At 38.5% G+C, this 18,700-nt stretch overlaps 1 protein-coding gene across 22 annotated transcripts in view; it reads right to left on the reverse strand.

Moving 5' to 3' along the window:
- Positions 1-18,700, reverse strand: part of MBTD1 (mbt domain containing 1) — a 67,847-nt gene that overhangs the window by 43,252 nt on the left and 5,895 nt on the right. For 15 of the 22 annotated variants that reach the window (XM_055576252.1, XM_055576244.1, XM_055576234.1 and 12 more), the window contains one exon: positions 18,337-18,375. The exons of the other annotated variants lie outside the window; for them this stretch is intronic. The gene's annotated coding sequence lies outside the window, so the exon portion shown is untranslated. The remainder of the gene's footprint in view (positions 1-18,336; positions 18,376-18,700) is intronic. 22 annotated transcript variants of the gene reach the window in all.

Raw genomic sequence — 18,700 nt, forward strand, 5'->3', positions numbered from 1 at the left:
TGACTGTATGGATCACAACAAACTCTGGAAAATTCTGAAACAGATGGGAATACCAGACCACCTGACTTGCCTCTTGAGAAATCTGTATGCGGGTCAGGAAGCAACAGTTAGAACTGGACATGGAACAACAGACTCGTTCCAAATAGGAAAAGGAGTACATCAAGGATGTATATTGTCACCCTGTTTATTTAACTTATATGCAGAGTACATCATGAGAAATGCTGGGCTAGAGGAAGAACAAACTGGAGTCAAGATTGCCGGGAGAAATATCAATAACCTCAGATATGCAGATGACACCACCAATTTGGCAGAAAGTGAAGAGGAACTAAGGAGCCTTTTGATGAAAGTGGAGGAGGAGAGTGAAAAAGTTGGCTTAAAGCTCAACATTCAGAAAACTAAGATCATGGCATCTGGTCCCATCTCTTCATGGCAAACAGATGGGGAAACAGTGGCAGACTTTATTTTTTTGGGCTCCAAAATCATTGCAGATGGTGATTGCAGTCATGAAACTAAGACACTTACTCCTTGGAAGGAAAGTTATGACCAACCTAGGTAGCATATTAAAAAGCAGAGATATTACTTTGCCAACAAAGGTCCATCTAGTCAAGGCTATGGTTTTTCCAGTAGTCATGTATGGATGTGAGAGTTGAACTGTAAAGAAAGCTGAGTGCCAAAGAATTGACGCTTTTGAACTGTGGTGTTGGAGAAGACTCCTGAGAGTCCCTTGGACTGCAAAGAGATCCAACCAGTCCATCCTAAAGGAGAGATCAGTCCTGGGTGTTCATTGGAAGGACTGATGTTGAAGCTGAAACTCCAATACTTTGGCCACCTGATGTGAAGTGCTGACTCATCTGAAAAGACCCTAAGGCTGGGAAAGATTGAGGGCAGGACGAAAAGGGGACAACAGAGGATGAGATGGTTGGATGGCATCACCAACTCAGTGGACGTGAGTTTGGGTGGACTCTGGGAGTTGGTGATGGATAGGGAGGCCTCATGTGCTGCAGTCCATGAGGTCACAAAGAGTCGGACATGACTGAGCAACTAAACTGAACTGAACTGAATATCTGGTGCTGGAATATTCTAGGCAAAGGAAAAGGCAAGACAGAGGCTTTAGGGCTGGCATATACTTGATTCATTGAAAGGTCAGGGTAGCTGTTACCTAGTGAGATGGGGTAGAGGAGGATGCTACACTCAGATTACCAGAGCCCTTGAAGGCCAGAGTAAAAGTTTGACATACGTTTTTTTTCCTGAGGGCAACATAAAGACACTATGAAATATTTTTCACAATGCCTGGAATATACATTTAGTAAAAACTGGCTAGAATTGTAAGTTCTAATAAATTCATACACCCTAACTCCATGCAGAGATTATCTTTTACAACCCAAAGTTTTCATATAAGCTTGTCGTCCACTTGATAGTCAGCTTGCTCAGCAGCTAACATATTTACTGACCCTTTAGTGTCAGTAGAGAGTCTTATTCTGACTCAACTTGTTAAGAGAATATAAACCTAAAATTTCAGAGAGTCAAACATTTTAGTGTTAATAATTAAAGGGTGTTAACATTTAAAAAAAAAGGATTATGATCAAACATATTTAGGAAATTTTCCTTACTTCAAAGCCCTCTATGAACCCTTAACACATTGTGAACATTACAATAATTTAAGAGGACTATACAGTATGCAGCCCTTTCCAAAGCATCTTTAAGGACTTTTGTTCTAGAGATATACTCTCTAGTCTGTTCCACGGACCCTGCAAACACAGAATATGTCATCCAAGCAACATAAAGGGAATATGCCCAGTGTTTATGTGATTGTATTTACTGCTCCTCAGCCCAGTCACTGGACTGAACCTGGGCCACAGCAGTGAAAGCCTGGAATCCTAACCGCTAGGCCACCAGGAAACTCTGTATTCCATTTTGGTATAACTTTTCCAGGAGTTAGCAATTGTCTCATTCCTTTTTTCATTTAATCACTATTAAAAGTATCTATTGCCTTTTTCTAAATCCTTCAACTGTCAACGGTTCATTTTTATCCTGGAGCCACCTTCATCCCTCCTCCTCCAATATAGTATGGTTGCTTTTTAGACCTCCTGTATAGCTGTCAATCCAAGGACATCCCTTTTATCATTGTCTTGGCAAGTTTTGACAAATACAGCACTCATTAAACTATCTCCACAGTCAAGATACAGAACCTGTCCATAATCACTGTATGTTTCTTCATGCTGCTTTGTAAATTCTTTCCCTCCCCTGGTCCCATCCGTTCCCCAAGTAGTTTGCTGCTGCTAAGTCGCTTCAGTCGTGTCCGACTCTGTGCGATCCCATTGACGGTAGCCCACCAGGCTCCTCTGTCCCTGGGATTCTCCAGGCAAGAATACTGGAGTGGGTTGCCATTTCCTCCTCAAGTGCATGAAAGTGAAAAGTGAAAGTGAAGTTGCTCAGTTGTGTCCAACTCTTCGAAACCCCATGGACTGTAGCCCATAGGCTCCTCCGTCCATGGAATTTCCCAGGCAGGAGTGCTGGAGTGGGTTGCCACTGCTTTCTCCCCAAGTAGCTTACTGATCTGTTTTCTGTGACTGTACGTTAGTTTTTTCAAAGTTTTAAATATAAATGAAATCATACAGCTTTTTTGGGAGGGGTACGGTTTTTCACTCAGCATAATTATTATGAGATCTGCCCCTGTTATGAGTATCAGTAATTCATTTATTTTAATCATAAAGTAGCAAGATGGAATTACTGTGTGGACATATCAAAATGTATTTATTCAGTTCAGTTGCTCAGTTGTTTCTGACTCTTTGCAACCCCATGGACTGCAGCACGCCAGGCTTCCCTGTCCATCACCAACTCCCAGAGCTTACTCAAACTCATGTCCATTGAGTTGGTGATGCCATCCAACCATCTCAACCTCTGCTGTCCCCTTCTACTCCCGCCTTCAATCTTTCCCAGCATCAGGGTCTTTTCAAATGAGTCAGTTCTTCATGTTGGGTGGCCAAAGTATTGGAGTTTCAGATTCAGCATCAGTCCTTCCAATGAATATTCAGGACTAATTTCCTTTAGGATGGACTGGTTGGATCTCCTTGCAGTCCAAGAGACTCTCAAGAGTCTTCTCCAACACCACAGTTCAAAAGCATCAATTTTTCGGTGCTCAGCCTTCTTTATAGTCCAACTCTCACGTCTATACATGACCAGTGGAAAAACCATAGTCTTGACTAGACATACCTTTGGTGGCAAAGTAATGTCTCTGCTTTTTAATATGCTGTCTAGGTTGGTCATAGCTTTTCTTCCAAGGATCAAGCATCTTTTAATTTCATGGCTGCAGTCACAGTCTGCAGTGATTTTGAAGTCCAAGAAAATAAAGTCTCTCACTGTTTCCGCTGTTTCACCATCTACTTGCCATGAAGTGATGGGACTGGATGCCATGATCTTAGTTTTCTGAATACTGAGTTTTAAGCCAACTTTTTCATTCTTCTCTTTCATTTTCATCAAGAGGCTCTTTAGTATTTCTTCACTTTCTGCCATAAGGGTGGTGTCATTTGCATATCTGAGGTTATTGATATTTCTCCCGGCAATCTTGATTCCAGTTTGTGCTTTTCACTTGATTCCAGTTTGTGCTTTTAACTCTGCATATAAGTTAAATAAGCAGGATGACAATATACAGCCTTGACATACTCCTTTCCAGATTTGGAACCAATCTATAGTTCAATGTCCAGTTCTAACTGTTGTTTCTTGACCTGCAATATGATTTCTCAGGAGGCAGGTCAAGTGGTCTGGTACTCCCATCTCTTTAAGAATTTTCCAGTTTGTTGCAATTCACACAAAGGCTTTGGCATACTCAATAAAGCAGAAGTAGATGTTTTTCTGGAACTCTCCTGCTTTTTTCATAATCCAACGGATGTTGGCAATTTGATCTCTCGTTCCTCTGCTTTTTCTAAATCCACCTTGAAGATCTGAAGTTCATGGTTCACCTACTATTGAACCATGGCTTGGAGAATTTTGAGCATTACTTTGCTAGCGTGTGAGATTAGTGCAATTGTGCAGTAGTTTGAACATTCTTTGGCATTGCTTCTCTTTGGGATTGGAATAAAAACTGACCTTTTTCAATCCTGTGGCAACTTCTGAGTTTTCCCAAGTCACTGGCACATTGAGTGCAGCACTTTCACAGCATTATATTTTAGGATTTGAAATAGCTCAATTGGAATTCCATCACCTCCACTAGCTTTGTTTGTAGTGATGCTTCCTAAGGCCTACTTGATTTCACATTCCAAGATGCCTGGCTCTAGGTGAGTGATCACAGCATTATGGTTATCTGGGACATGAATATGTTTTTTGTATAGTTCTGTGTATTCTTGCCCCCTCTTCTTAATATCCTTTGCTTGTTAGGCCCATACCATTCCTGTCCTTTATCCTCTTTGCATGAAATGTTCCCTTGGTATCTCTAATTTTCTAGAAGAGATCTATAGTCTTTCCCATTCTATTATTTTCCTCTATTTCTTTGTACTGACCACTGAGGAAGCCTTCCTTATCTCTCCTTGCTATTCTTTGGAACTCTGCATTCAACGGGTACATCTTTCCTTTTCCCCTTTGCCTTTAGCTTCTCTTCTTTTCTCAGCTATTTGTAAGGCCTCCTCAGGCAACTATTTTGCCTTTCTGCATTTCTTTCTTGGGGATGGTCTTGATCACTGCCTCCTGTACAATGTTCTTAAGATTAGACTGGGTTTATACTTTTGGGATGGAGATCACAGATGTCAAGTGTCCTTTGTTACATCAAGGATACATCCTTCAACATAATTTATCCCTGTTGATGCTGACCTTGATTACTTGCCTGAGAAGTATGTCAGTTTTCTCTACTCTAAAATTACTCCTCTCCCCTCCTCCATATTTTACTCTTTGGAACTATTGGAAGTCCATGCTTAAGGAGTTGGGAATTAAGCACCCCTTCCATAAGGGTGGACTATCTACACAAATTATTTGGAATTCTTTCACACAGATTTCCTCTCCTTTACTAAGATAAAAATTCCTTCTTTTTGGATTTGAGGTTTTCTCATCATTAGATTCCGGAGAAGGCAATGGCAACCCACTCTAGTACTCTTGCCTGGAGAATCCCAGGGATGGGGGAGCCTGGTGAGCTGCCGTCTATGGGGCTGCACAGAATCGGACACGACTGAAGCGACTTAGCAGCAGCAGCAGAATCATTAGATTCAGACTGTATATTCCCAGTTGAAATACTACATAACTGATGATACTTTTCTCAGGGAAGCAAATCCAGATTACATGGTGTCCATCTGCCCCTTACTGGTGATCATAAGTTTGAAGACTTGGTCTAGTTGCCGTCTGGTTCTTCACTAAAGTCTCGTAATTTTTCTTATTTAAATAAGCAGTCTATAGAAAGATGGGGCTTCCCCTGTGGCTCAGCAGTAAAGAATCTGCCTTTGATGCAGGAGGCACAGAGACATGTGTTCAATCCCTGGGTCAGCAAGATCCCTTGGAGGAGAAAATGGCAACCCACTCAGAAATCTGGCCTGGAAAATCTCAGAGACAGAGAAGCCTGGTGGGCTACAGTTCATGGCATTGCAAAGAGTTGGACACATGACTGAGCAATTAAACAACTACTATAGAGGACACTTCAAGACCATGTGAATAAACTGCTCATCAAAATGTCACTCCAGATTTAGCATTCAATGATTTTTGCCCAATTTTTTACTATGATTTTCCAATCCCAGAAATCCTTCCATATCCATCAGCTGGTATTTTTCTGTAAAGAAAAGACCTCTTTCCTCTCTTATGGCTTTTAACTTCTGGATTCCTATGTTTCAGTGGTTTATAATTCCCTACTGTCCTTTGTTATTTGGGGGTTCAAACCATGCCAGATTCGGCCAGCTGGAACCCATTCAGGCAGACTCCTGTGTCATTCTGACATGGCCCTATCATTTTTGAGCATTTCTTTACTTTCTGGTATCACAAGACAGTCAAGGCTTATCTCATACTCACTTTCTGTCTCAAATCTGGAATCAACCATTTCTCCAAAGAGCCTTGGTTTCTTTTATTGGGAATGTTAGAAATAAAGATCTAGGTGGTCCATGCGCTCATTGCTACTAGGGTATCTGTTTGATTCTGGAGCCCTTCAGTGCATGTGAGTTGGAATAAATATGCACACAAAAATGTGACATTTGTCTTATATATATACAATGTATTTTAGAAAATCATGAGTTCACACTTACATTTTCCATCCCTACAGGGCTTTTCCTTACCTTCCCACATTCATATTTGTTGCTCTCTTCTTCTACTGAAAACCCTGGCCTCCAACAAAATTAACATTTATATGCTCCATCCTTTTCTATATTTAAATAAGTTTCAGAAGCGTAACATCTCTACTGCTATAAAAATGAACTTTTATATTCAGAATTTCTTTGTAATCTTGTCTCCAAACCAAGCAATAGAATATCAAGTTCAAGAATTACCTGGATTCGTTATTTCTCTCTCCTTCAGTTGTGGTTATGTTACTAACTTGAAATAAGTTGGGTTTTGGTTTGTATCTCCCTTGACATCCTTAATGAATTTGTTTCAGTTTTAGGGACTATCAAAAAAATCAGGAGATGTAAGTTGGAGAAATGTCATTTCCTTGCCTTACCCTACCACTGACTCTTGTAAGGTGGGTAACCAACTTTATTGCTTTCTGGTTCATCTCTTATTGTGTCTATGTTTTAAAAAGTTAAACAGGTATATTTATGCTTCCTTATTTCTTCTTTCTTACACAAAAGGCCACATACTAAATTCCTCCATCCTTTGCATTTAGAAAATTACCCTGGAAAACACTGTTTCAAAGCATAGACATCTTCCTCATTTCTTTTTAAGCTGAACAGTTCCTACATTGTGTGTATGTTTATCAAACTAATCTCACTTAGACATTTAATAGTTTTCAGTGTTTTACAATGAAAAAAATATGACGAATTTTTGTCATATGACAAATGACAAATATTGCTGCCATGAACATATACATGTATATGAATTATTTGTGGTAAACCTTCAGGATATACTCCCAGAAGTGTGACTGCTGGTTAGAATGGTAAATGTAGTAATTTTGTTAGCTATTGCCAAATTCTCCTGCATGGAGATTTCACCATTTTGAATTTACTCTGGCAATAGTGAAGAAGTCGGAAAAGGCAATGGCAACCCACTCCAGTACTCTTGCCTGGAAAATCCCAAGGATGGAGTGACTTCACTTTCACTTTTCACTTTCATGCACTGGAGGAGGAAATGGCAACCCACTCCAGTGTTCTTGCCTGGAGAATCCCAGGGATGGCAGGGCCTGGTGAGCTGCTGTCTATGGGGTCGCACAGAGTCGGATATGACTGAAGCGACTTAGCAGCAGCAGTGAAGAAGTAAGAGTGTTGTTGTTTTTTTTTGCCAATATGCTGATTCATATGCTGGCTGAAAACAGTATGTCCATGCAGTCTCCTCTGCTGTTTTAATTTTTTACTTGGAAATAACTCTTGAATTTTCAGAAAAGTTGGAAAAATAGTACAATGAAATCCTGTGTATTCTACTCAAATTCACTAATCAATAAAAAATTGCTCCATTTGTTTAATTCTTCTGTTGAAATATATAAATATTTTTCTGAACCATTTGAGAGTGAGTTGCATAATTTTTTTTTGTTTGTTTTGATTGCATCCCATCAGCATGAAGGATCAGAGTTCCCTGGCCAGATATCAAACTCACCCCCCCTGAAGTTTCCACTGCAGAACCTTAACTACTGGACCACCAGGAAGTCCCATACCTGTCTTTTTATTCCAAACTGCTTCCGTGTGCATTTCCTGAGAATATAAACATTCTCTCATAACTACAGCACAATTATTCAATTTCAGGAAATTTAACATAAAACAGTTTGCCCTAACTTACCATCTGTAGTTCAACGGACCCAATAATATCCTTTATAAAATTTCTTCCCTCCAGTCCAGGATCACATGTTGTATTTGTATCCTTAGTTTTCTTTAATCTAGAAGATTGCTTTCAGAGAATATAGGCCTCCTCCCCTCTTGGTGCTGTCTAGGTTTTCCAGTATACTTACCTTACATACTTCTCCCTGAAATTAATAAGCAATCTTGGGGACACATTTAAAACAAATACTGTTTCTCATCGAAATTCCACCCTTCTCTTCCCTAAATCAGGCATCCAAAAGCTCCTGCAGAACCAAACATTATGATGTCACAAAATGATTTTCTAATTCTAGTATTCTCTTACCAGTCAGTAGGAAACTCTCTCATCATCCCCTTTATATATCTATCTACTCATTATCAGTATGAGCTCACTAACTCCTTTTTTTTCCCCAGTAGTTTATAATTCTGGAGAAGGCAATGGCACCCCACTCCAGTACTTTTGCCTGGAAAATCCCATGGATGGAGGAGCCTGGTAGGCTGCAGTCCACGGGGTCGCTAAGAGTCAGACACGACTGAGCGACTTCGCTTTCACTTTTCCCTTTCATGCATTGGAGAAGGAAATGGCAACCCACTCCAGTGTTCTTGCCTGGAGAATCCCAGGGATGGGGGAGCCTAGTGGCTGCCGTCTATGGGGTCACACAGAGTCGGACACGACTGAAGTCACTTAGCATAGCATAGTTTATAATTCATTACTGTCCTTAATTATTTGGGGGTTCAAATCACCCCAGATTTGGCTACTAGGATCACTCTGAACTAACTCCACGTCATTCTGACATGCCCACATCCATTTTGGACAATGCCTTACTTTCTGGGATATCAAGATAATCTAGTATTATTTTAAACCTACACTGCTCCAGCTCTGAAATCAACCATTTTTCCAAGGAGCTCTCACCCTTTTTAGTGGGGACTGGTATTATAAACCAATAACAGTTTTACGTTAAGCCATTTTTTATCATTCTTGTATATGTGTGTGGATTTGTCTGTTCTTATCTTTTATCCTTTTTTCTTCAGTGTTTTTAATCTTTCAAATGTTTACTCAAAACTTTGTATTTAGGAATTTACCCTAAATTTGCCCTTGTGTGTTATATATGGCAAATTTTTGATTTTGCTTATAGTTTTTTGTCATGCAACTAAAATTTTTTAATGTAGTAAAATTTATCAGTATTTTCTTTCAATGTACCTTGATCTTGAATCATAGAAAAATTTCCAAATTCACCTATATATGTTATTTGTAGTTTTTGATAATTATATCACTGATCCCGAGTTTATTCTTAGGTATGGTGTGAAGAGGGGGGTTCTAGGTAGTGCTAGTGGTAAAGAATCTGCATGCCAATGCAGAAGACACAAGAGACGTGGGTTTGATTCCTGGATCAGAAGATCCCCTGGAGTAGGAAATGTCACCCCACTCCAGTATCCTTGCCTGGACCACAGGCAGAGGAGCCTCGTGGGCTACTGTCCATGGGGTCGCACAGTCCAACACAACTAAGCATACAAAAAAACGAGGTGAAGAACAGACCTAACGTTATCTTTCCCCAACTATCTAGTTGTAGTAACCCTTTTTACTAAAATGTCTATTTTATCACAGTGCTTTGAAACCCCACTTTATACATCAGGTTTCCATATGTAGTTGTCTCCATATCTAAACTTTATATTATTTCATGTATTTTCCCTTTAATGTTTCAAAACTCTTGCATGTTTTATTTTTCCAAATGAACTTCAGTACTAACTAATTTAGCTCTGTATTGTAAAATTGTTGGGTATTATTAGGGTCTCATTAGATTTACTAACAGGAAGAAGTGACATCTTCATAATATTGAGATGTCTTAAGTAAGAATATGAAATGTGTTTTATAGTCTGCATCATCTTAGGAATTTAAGCATATTTTGTGGTTAATATAAGTGCAATTTTTCCTTGTTATATTGTTGAATTATTTATTTAGCACATTGTTGTTCAGTTCCTCAGTGGTGTTCAACTCTTTGTGACCCTATCAACTGCAGCACACCAGGCTGTCCTGTCCTTCACTAACTCCTGGAGTATGCTCAAACTCATGTCCATTGGGTCTGTGATGCCATCCGACCACCTCATCCTCTGCTGCTCCTTTCTCCTCATGTCCAATCTTTCCCAGCATCACAGTCTTCTCCAGTGAGCTGGCTCTTTACAACAGGTGGCCAAAGTACTGGAGCTTCAGCATCAGTCCTTCCAATGAATATTCAAGGATGATTTCCTTTAGGATTGACTGGTTAGATTTCCTTGCTGTCCAAGGGACTCTAAAGGGTCTTCTCCAACACCGCAGTTCAAAAGTGTTAATTTCTTCTGCACTTAGCCTTCTTTAGGGTCCAACTCTCACATCTGTACATGACCACTTGAAAAACCATAGCTCTGACTATATGGAACTTTGATATCAAAGTGATGTCTCTGCCTTTTTTTTAAAACAGTGTTTAGGTTTGTCACAGCTTTCCTTCCAAGGAGCAAGCATCTTTTAATTTGTGCAGTCACCGTTCACATTGATTTTGGAGCCCAAGAAAATAAAGTGTCATTGTTTCCATTTTTTCCCCATCTATTTGCCATGAAGTGATGTGACTGGATGCCATGATATTTGTTTTTTGATTGTTGAATCTTAAGCCAGCTTTTTCACTCCACTCTTTCACCTTCATCAAGAGTACACTAAGGTGTATCATTTTATATCCTGCAATCTTGCTAAGTTATTTTGAAAGTTTTGTCATTCATTTTCTAGGGCTTTCCAGATAAACTATCATGTCACTTGCAAAGAAACTTTTCTTTCCCACTATGCTTATAATTGTTTTCTTTTTCCTAACTGAATTGGTTCACACTTCTAGTACAATGTTAAACAGTGGAGACAAGGGACACCCTTTCTTTCTGATCTTAGTGTTTCCCTACTAAGATGCTAGTTTTAGGATTAAGGTGTGTGTATATATGTATATGGTGCATGTATATTTATGAAAATCATGTTAAGGAAGAATCCATCCATTCCTGTTTTCTTAAAAATTTCTATAAGGAATAGATCTTTCCTATTGTCACAGACTTACCCAGCATCTAAAAAGAAAATATGACTGTTCTCGTTAGGGCTATTAATATGGTAAATTATACATCAGTAGAGTTCCAAATACTGAATCATTCTTGTATTCCTACTACAAACCTTACTTTATCACAATATATTTGAATACAGCGCTAGAGATTGCACAACATTTAGGATTTTGCATTGATATTCACAAATGTCTAATTTTCATTTCTTTGCATTATTTTTATCAGGTCCAAAAATTGGTTATTAGTCTTGCTTCATAAAAATACTTAGATCGTTTTCCTTCATTTTTTATGGTCTGAAATGATTCGTGTAGCATTGGTCACTAAAGGTTTCACAGAATCCTATGTGAAATCATTTGGGTCTGGCGTTGCGTGGAATAGGTGTTAGTTGCTCAGTCGTGTTTGACTCTTTGCGATCCCATGGATTGTAGCCTGCCGGGCTCCTCCAGGATTCTCCAGGCAAGAATTCCTGGAGAATTGCCATTCCCTTCGCCAGGGGATCTTCTGGGCCTAGGGGTAGACCCCAGGTCTCTTGCACTGCAGTCTGATTCTTTGCTGGTTCAGCCACCAGGCAAGCTATTTGTAGGATACCTACTTGATAATTTCTTCATCTCTTCTATGGAAAGTGTTCAAGTATTTTTTTTTTTTTTAATCTTTGGTGAGGTCAATTTTCTGAAACTATATTTTCCTAATAATCCATTTCATCTAGGTTCTCAAATTTATTTGCATAGTGTATGCAAAATAGTTGCTTATGATTTTCTAAATGTGTTTTGTATCAAATTATCCTTTTGTTATGCATTCTGTATGTCTGTGCATCCTCCTCTTCCCCTTGATTAAACTAGCTAATGGTTTACTTATTTTGTGAATTTCAATACAAAGATCCAGGATTGACCCATCAATTTTACATATAGTTTTCTCTGCTTTTTAACAAATTAATTTCTACATTTACCTATTACTTCTTTTGTTTTCTGTGTTTTGCTTTGGCTTACTTTGCTGTTCTTTTTCATTTCTGAGTTGGGAATTATTTATTTTCAATCTTTTATTTTTACAATGCTAAAGTAACCAAGAAGGCAAAGTGATGTTATCTGAGGAGGCTTTACAAATAGAGGAAGAAAAAAGAAAAGTGAAAAGCAAGGGAGAGGGGAGAGGTACACCCAATTAAATACAGAGTTCCAAAGGAATAGCTGGGAGAAACAAGAAGGCCTTCTTCAATGAACAGGGCTTAATAATGAAGAAAACCAAAAAAGAGGCAAGACTAGAGATCTCTTCAGGAAAACTGGAAACATCAAGGGGCCATTCCACCCAAAGATGGGCACAATAAAGGATAAAAACGGTAGAGACCTAGTAGACACTGAAGAGATCAAGAAAAGATAGAATACATGGAAGAGCTGTATAAAAAAGATCTTAATGAACCAAATTACTACAATGATATGGTTAGTCATCCAGAACAAGACATTCTGGATTGTGAAGTCAAGTGGGCCTTAAGAAGCACTGCTGTTAATAAAGCTAGTGGATATGATGAAATTCCAGCAGGACTATTCAAAATCCCTAAAGGATGAGGCCATCAAGGTTTTGCATTCATTATGTCAGCAAATCTGGAAGACCCAGCAGTGGCCACAGGACTGGAAAAGGTCAATCCTCAACATAATTTCCAAGAAAGGTGGTACCAAAGAATGTGCTAACGACCGGACAATTGCACTCATCTCCCATGCTAGTAAGGTCATGGGTAAAATCCTGCATGCTAGGCTTCATTCAGCATTATGCAAACTAAGAACTTCTAGATGTCCAAGCTGGGTTTAGAAAAGGAAGAGGGACTGGAAATTAAACTGCCAACCTTCGCTGGATTATAGAGAAAGCAAGGGAATTTCAGAAAAACAACCATCTCTGATTCATCAACTATGCTAAAGCCTCTGACTGTGTGGATCATTACAAACTGTGGAAAGCTCTTAGAGAGATGGGAATACCAGATCATCTTACCTATCTCCTGAGAAACCTGTATGTGGGTCAAGAAGCAACAGTTAGAACCCTGTATGGAACAACTAACTGGTTCAAGATAGAGAAAGGAGTACAACAGGACTGTCTGCTGTCACCTTGTTTAACCTACACGCTGAGCACATCATGAGAAATGCTGGGCTGGATGAGTTACAAGCTGGAATCCAGATAGGCGGGAGAAACATCAACAACCTCAGCTATGCGCATGATACCACTCTAATGGCAGAAAGCAAAGAGGAACTTAAGAGCCTCTTGATGAGGGTGAAGGAGGAGAGTGAAAAGAGCTGGCTTAAGACTAAACATTAAAAAAACTAAGATAATGGCATCTGGCCCCATTACTACATGGCAAACAGAAGGGGAAAAGGTGGAAGTAGTGACAATTTCCTCTCCTTGGGCTCCAAAATCACTATGGACCATGACTGTAGCCATGAAATTAAAGGACACTTGCTCCTTGGAAGAAAAGCTATGACAAACCGAGACAGTGTGTTGAAAAGCAGAGACATTATTCTGCCGACAAAAATCCACAAAGTCAACGCTATGGTCTTCCCAGTGGTCACATATGGTTATGAGAGCTGGACCATAAAGAAGGCAGAATGCCAAAGAATTGATGCCTTCAAAATGTGGTGCTGGAGAAAACTCCAGAAAGTCCCTTGGACAGCAAAGAGATCAAACCAGTCAATCTTAAGGGAAATCAACCCTGAATACTCACTGGAAGGACTGAAGCTAAAGTGCCAGTATTTTGGTCATCTGATACAAACAGATGACTCTTTGGAAAAGTGCCTGATGCTGGGAAAGATTGAGGGCAGAAGGAGAAGAGGGTGTCAGAAGATGAAATGGCTGGATGGAATCACTGATGCAATGAACAATAACTTGGGCAAACCCTAGGAGATGGTGAGGGACAGGGAGACCTGGCATGTTGCAGTCCATGGGGTTGCAAAGAGTCAGACCACTATGCGACTGAACAACAACAAAGTAACCAGATGAGGCCCAAGATGGAGTTGCTCATGCTGAGCCCCAAGTCAGAAAACCAAAATTTAATGGTTAAGTTTCTACACTCAGCTCTTCCTGAAGAGACAGGCCTAGGTCAACCTAGGCACAATCAGCACCAATTACTTGAGGCAGCTCCAAGACCTCTTTTTGCTCCATTAAGTCAAGTAACACCATTTTAACCAATCAGTAAATGTCTAGTAAAACTTTCTTGTTCCCCTTGCTCACTTTGGTCTATCAAAATCTCTTGGCCTTGTGCAGCTTTTCAGAGTGCCTTTCTAACTGCTAGACTGGATGCTGTCCAATGTATCAATTGCTGATAAAGCCCAGAAAACCTTTAAAAATCACATTTGCATTTTCCTTTAACAACTGACTGATAATTTAGGAGTATGAATTTTCCTCTGCTCAAGGCTTTAAGTGTATTCCACAAATTCTGATACATATGTAGTATTTTCATTATTGTTATTTTTTATAAACTCTGTACTTTGTTTGCATTCCCCTTTTACCCAAGTTAATATTTTTAAACTGAGGCATGATTTTGAATGCCTATTAAGATGCAGAACTTCTCTATCACTCTAGAAAGCTCTCTCATGTCCTTTTCCAGTCTGTTTTTCTCCTCCCTGCAGTTTTAGCACAATTGGTTAATTCTGCATATATTTAAGATTTTATATAAATGGAATAAAACTGTATGGACATTTTTGGTATCTAATTTATTTCACTCAGCACAATATTTTTGAGATTTATCCATGTTATTACATGTACAATGGTTCATTGCTTCTTACGGCTGAGTAATACTCAACTTTCTCAATATATTAGTCCATCCATTCTCCACCCAGACTTGACTACTATGAATAAAACTGCTATGAACATTCTTGCCAAGACTTTATAACATATAATAGGTCACTAAAGTTCAAGATGGAAGTGCCCTTTTGCTTTTTGGTTTGCTTTTGTGTTCTTGAACGGAACCTAGTGACGTTTTCCTCATTTAGCAATGATTTTTGTGAATACCTGGTGTTTGAAATATAGTCTTTCTTAGGATGTAGTGGTAGACATACCTGAAGATCTTTGCCTTATTTTCTTGTTAGATCTTTCATATTCTTATATTTTGTCTACAACAACTATCTAGTGTTAAAGTATTAAAGTCTTGAAATTTTAGTGCTTCTTTTCACTATTTCCTTTTTTTTTTATAGCTTCTGATTTACAGATTGTTGGTGTTATTTGGTTCATATATAACTATTATATCTCTGTTGTGAATTGTGGTTTTAGCATTATAAACTGTCTTTGCCTTGTTCAAGGCTTTTTGGTTTGACGTGTTATCAGCATTGCCAATCCTGCTGTCTGCCTAGTATATCCGCCTAGTATATCTGTTTGCCTAGTATATCTTTGTCCATTTTTTTGTTTTTAGCTGTTTCAAGGGCTCTTTGTCTATTATAACATGGGTTTTAATTTTCTGATCCAATTTGACAATATTTTTAGTTGGTGACACTCCACTATTTCTTGCTGTGTATGTTGCTTTTAAGAAATCCAAAACCATTCTAATTCTCTGGCCCCCGTAGGTCACTTCATCTTTTTGCCTGGAGGCCCTGAGAATTTTTTATAAGCTTTAAAGTTGCATAGGTTTACTATCTTGGAATTTATCTTATGGTATGAAATTTTGATGTATTCAAAATTCAGAAAGTTTTTTGTTTTCAGACAGTTTTCTTGGATTATGGCTTTAAATATTATGCTTTTATTCTTTTGCCTTCTTGAGAGACACCAATTACATGAGACTTTCTGGACCCATCTTTCATTGAAATTGTCATTCTCTTGGTCTTCCTGTTTTTCTTCTATGCCTTTTATCATATTTGCATTTTACTCTCGTCTGTTGGAGAAGGCAATGGCACTCCACTCCAGTACTCTTGCCTGGAAAATCCCATGGACGGAGGAGCCTGGTAGACTGCAGTCCATGGGGTCGCTAGGAGTCGGACACGACTGTATAACTTTCAAGTAGACAACCTGAGCGACTTCACTTTCACTTTTCACTTTTATGCATTGGAGAAGGAAATGGCAAGCCACTCCAGTGTTCTCGCCTGGAGAATCCCAGGGACGGGGGAGCCTGGTGGGCTGCCGTCTCTGGAGTCACACAGAGTCGGACACGACTGAAGCGACTTAGCTCTTGTCTGTTGGCAATTTGTAACTTAGTCCTCATTTCTGTTACAATTTTTCCCTCTCTTTTCTCAGTTTAATCCGCCTTTATTTTTTCCTGTCTCCTGTTCCTTTCTGTTCTGTTTTCTATTTGAGTGAAGGTGTTTTTCCTCACTTTTGTCTCCAAATACTGGTTTTAAGATGTTTTATTTCATCTTGGGTATCACTGTATCAATTTTCTTCTGCCTCACATTTTTCTTTTTCTGGGGATAAGGAGAGATACTAATCAGCTCCATACACTCGCATTGTTTGTTTCTTCTTATGGGAGTTCTGAATGGATATGATTTACTCTTTTCTATTTCTATTCACTTCACGGTCAGAGTTCCCAGTTCAAGAACACCCTCTTTCTTTTTCTGAAAGATTATTTTTTTCCTCTTCCTCCTTCTTTTTATCCATGACTCTTAAGTCCTATGTCTTCATTTCTTCCCTATGAAGCACCAATCATTTCAGGATACCAATTCTGGTACTGCTTGCTTTCTAGCTCTTCTCTGTGGTTAGAGCTGTGAACTATCAGATTTCAAACCTGTGTTCATTGTTTTTTTTTGTTTTTTTTTTGATGGTTGCCCAAAATGTATAAGAAAAACTTTTTAGTTAAAAAAAAGAAAGGAATAAAGGTATGAAAGGGACTGAGGCCTGGAAGCAGCATGGTAAGCCTGTGTTCAGTACTTTGGAACTTAAGTGCTGAATTTCTCTCTTTTGGAAGTGGTATTTTTGTGCTTCATTTAAGCCTTCCATGACCCTAAACTCTATCAATAAACCTGTTAATACTTCCTTTTCCCACTCTTTACACAGTCAGATGGATCTCTTGGAATCTGATTTCTCTACTTTAAGGTAATTTGAAGGTTGTGCTAATTTGTTTCTTAATGCTGAAGGCAAGGGTAGTGCGTATGATTAATAATACAACTAATACGATTCTTAGTATGTGGTAAGACATTCTAAACAGTTAATATGAAGTAATGCATTTAATCCTTACAAATATTATTACTCCCTTTCTACAGATGAGGAAGCAGAGGTTCAAACAGATTAAGTGATTTGCTCAAGGTCATACAGCTAAAATGAACATTAGCGATGAATAAGGGAATAATCTTAAATTTATGTTCAGTTTTAACCTCTTCTTTCTTTCTTAATTATGGTTCTAACTTCTACAGGCACAGAAAACAAAGACCAAATAAAACTGTTTGAGGCAATATGACATTTTGAACACTTTGTTATTCAAAATAAAACTGAGAAATCACATTAGGTACTCATACAGTCACTCAAGACTTGAAATATAAGGTGGTGAGATGACTTATAAGGTGATGGGGAAACCTTGCCTAATATTAGGGCATATATGTAACTGCTCATCCAGCACAGAAGATGTCAAAACAAGGTATCTGAAACTCATACACCAGGTAATGGAAGTTTACTATTTAGAATTATGGAGATAGATACTAAATCAAAAATAAAAGAATTAAAAATAACTATCTCATAAAAGCTGAACTGGTAAAAGATTGCTGCAAGGGATCTTTTATTTTACAAAAATAAAAGCAAATTTTTATTATTAACTACCTCTAAAAAATTTAATAAACTGGTAAAAATAGGCAGACTGATGATATATGGCATTGGCAAATTTATGTATGAGAGAAAAAGCACTCATATATATTCACATAGAAAGGCAAATGTATGCCATCTTTTTGGAAAGTAATTTGTATTACTTATGAGATGAGTATGTCTGTTGACCAGGAAATTCCACTTTAAGGAACCCATCCTTCAGAAACACTCATGGGACACAAGAATCCATGTGGAAGGCTATTTCTTATAGTAATAATGTAATTGCAAAAAAATGAAGGCAATCTAACCATTAATAGGTAGATGATTAACAACAGGTAAAATACTGATTGAAAAAAAATAAATTGCCAAATATGAGTAATATGACTCATTTTTTTATTAAAGGAAACAATGTGTGCTGGTATACATGGAGACTGATATATATATGTTTATGTATATATTTAGAAAGATTCTGGAAGGAATAGCTAAACTACTAACAGGGTGAGAATGGGATAGGAAGATAAAAAATTTTAACTTTTCCATATTTTTCATTTTCTTTTTTTTAAATAGCAAGTATGTAACACTTCTATAGTGAAAAATAAAACAAAAAAGAGGTTTTCATAGTGATGAAATACAGGAAGAAGTCACAAACTGTAGTAGAATTTCATTTTCCTACCGTGATGGTCTCCCTGAAGAAACTTCCTCCTTATACAATCTACAAAGGAATTAAAAGGTATAACCGTTAACTTATTCATGTAATCACCCACAGGTTCCAATAAAAGTGTAAACCTCTCCAGGAGAAATTTTACAGAAAACATTTGAGACTCTAAATGCAAGCACATATAAATAATAGTATAGGGCTTCCCCGGTGGCTCAGTGGTAAAGAATCCACCTGCCAATACAGGAGATGCAGGTTTGATCTCTGGGTCAAGATGATCCCCCAGAGAAGGAAACGGCAACCAACTCCAGTATTCTTGCCTAGCAAATCCCATGGACAGAGGACCCTGATGGGCTACACTCCATGGGGTCACAAAAGAGTC

Source organism: Bubalus kerabau, chromosome 4 (genome assembly GCF_029407905.1).
Source record: "Bubalus kerabau isolate K-KA32 ecotype Philippines breed swamp buffalo chromosome 4, PCC_UOA_SB_1v2, whole genome shotgun sequence".
Taxonomy (NCBI): domain Eukaryota; kingdom Metazoa; phylum Chordata; class Mammalia; order Artiodactyla; family Bovidae; genus Bubalus; species Bubalus kerabau.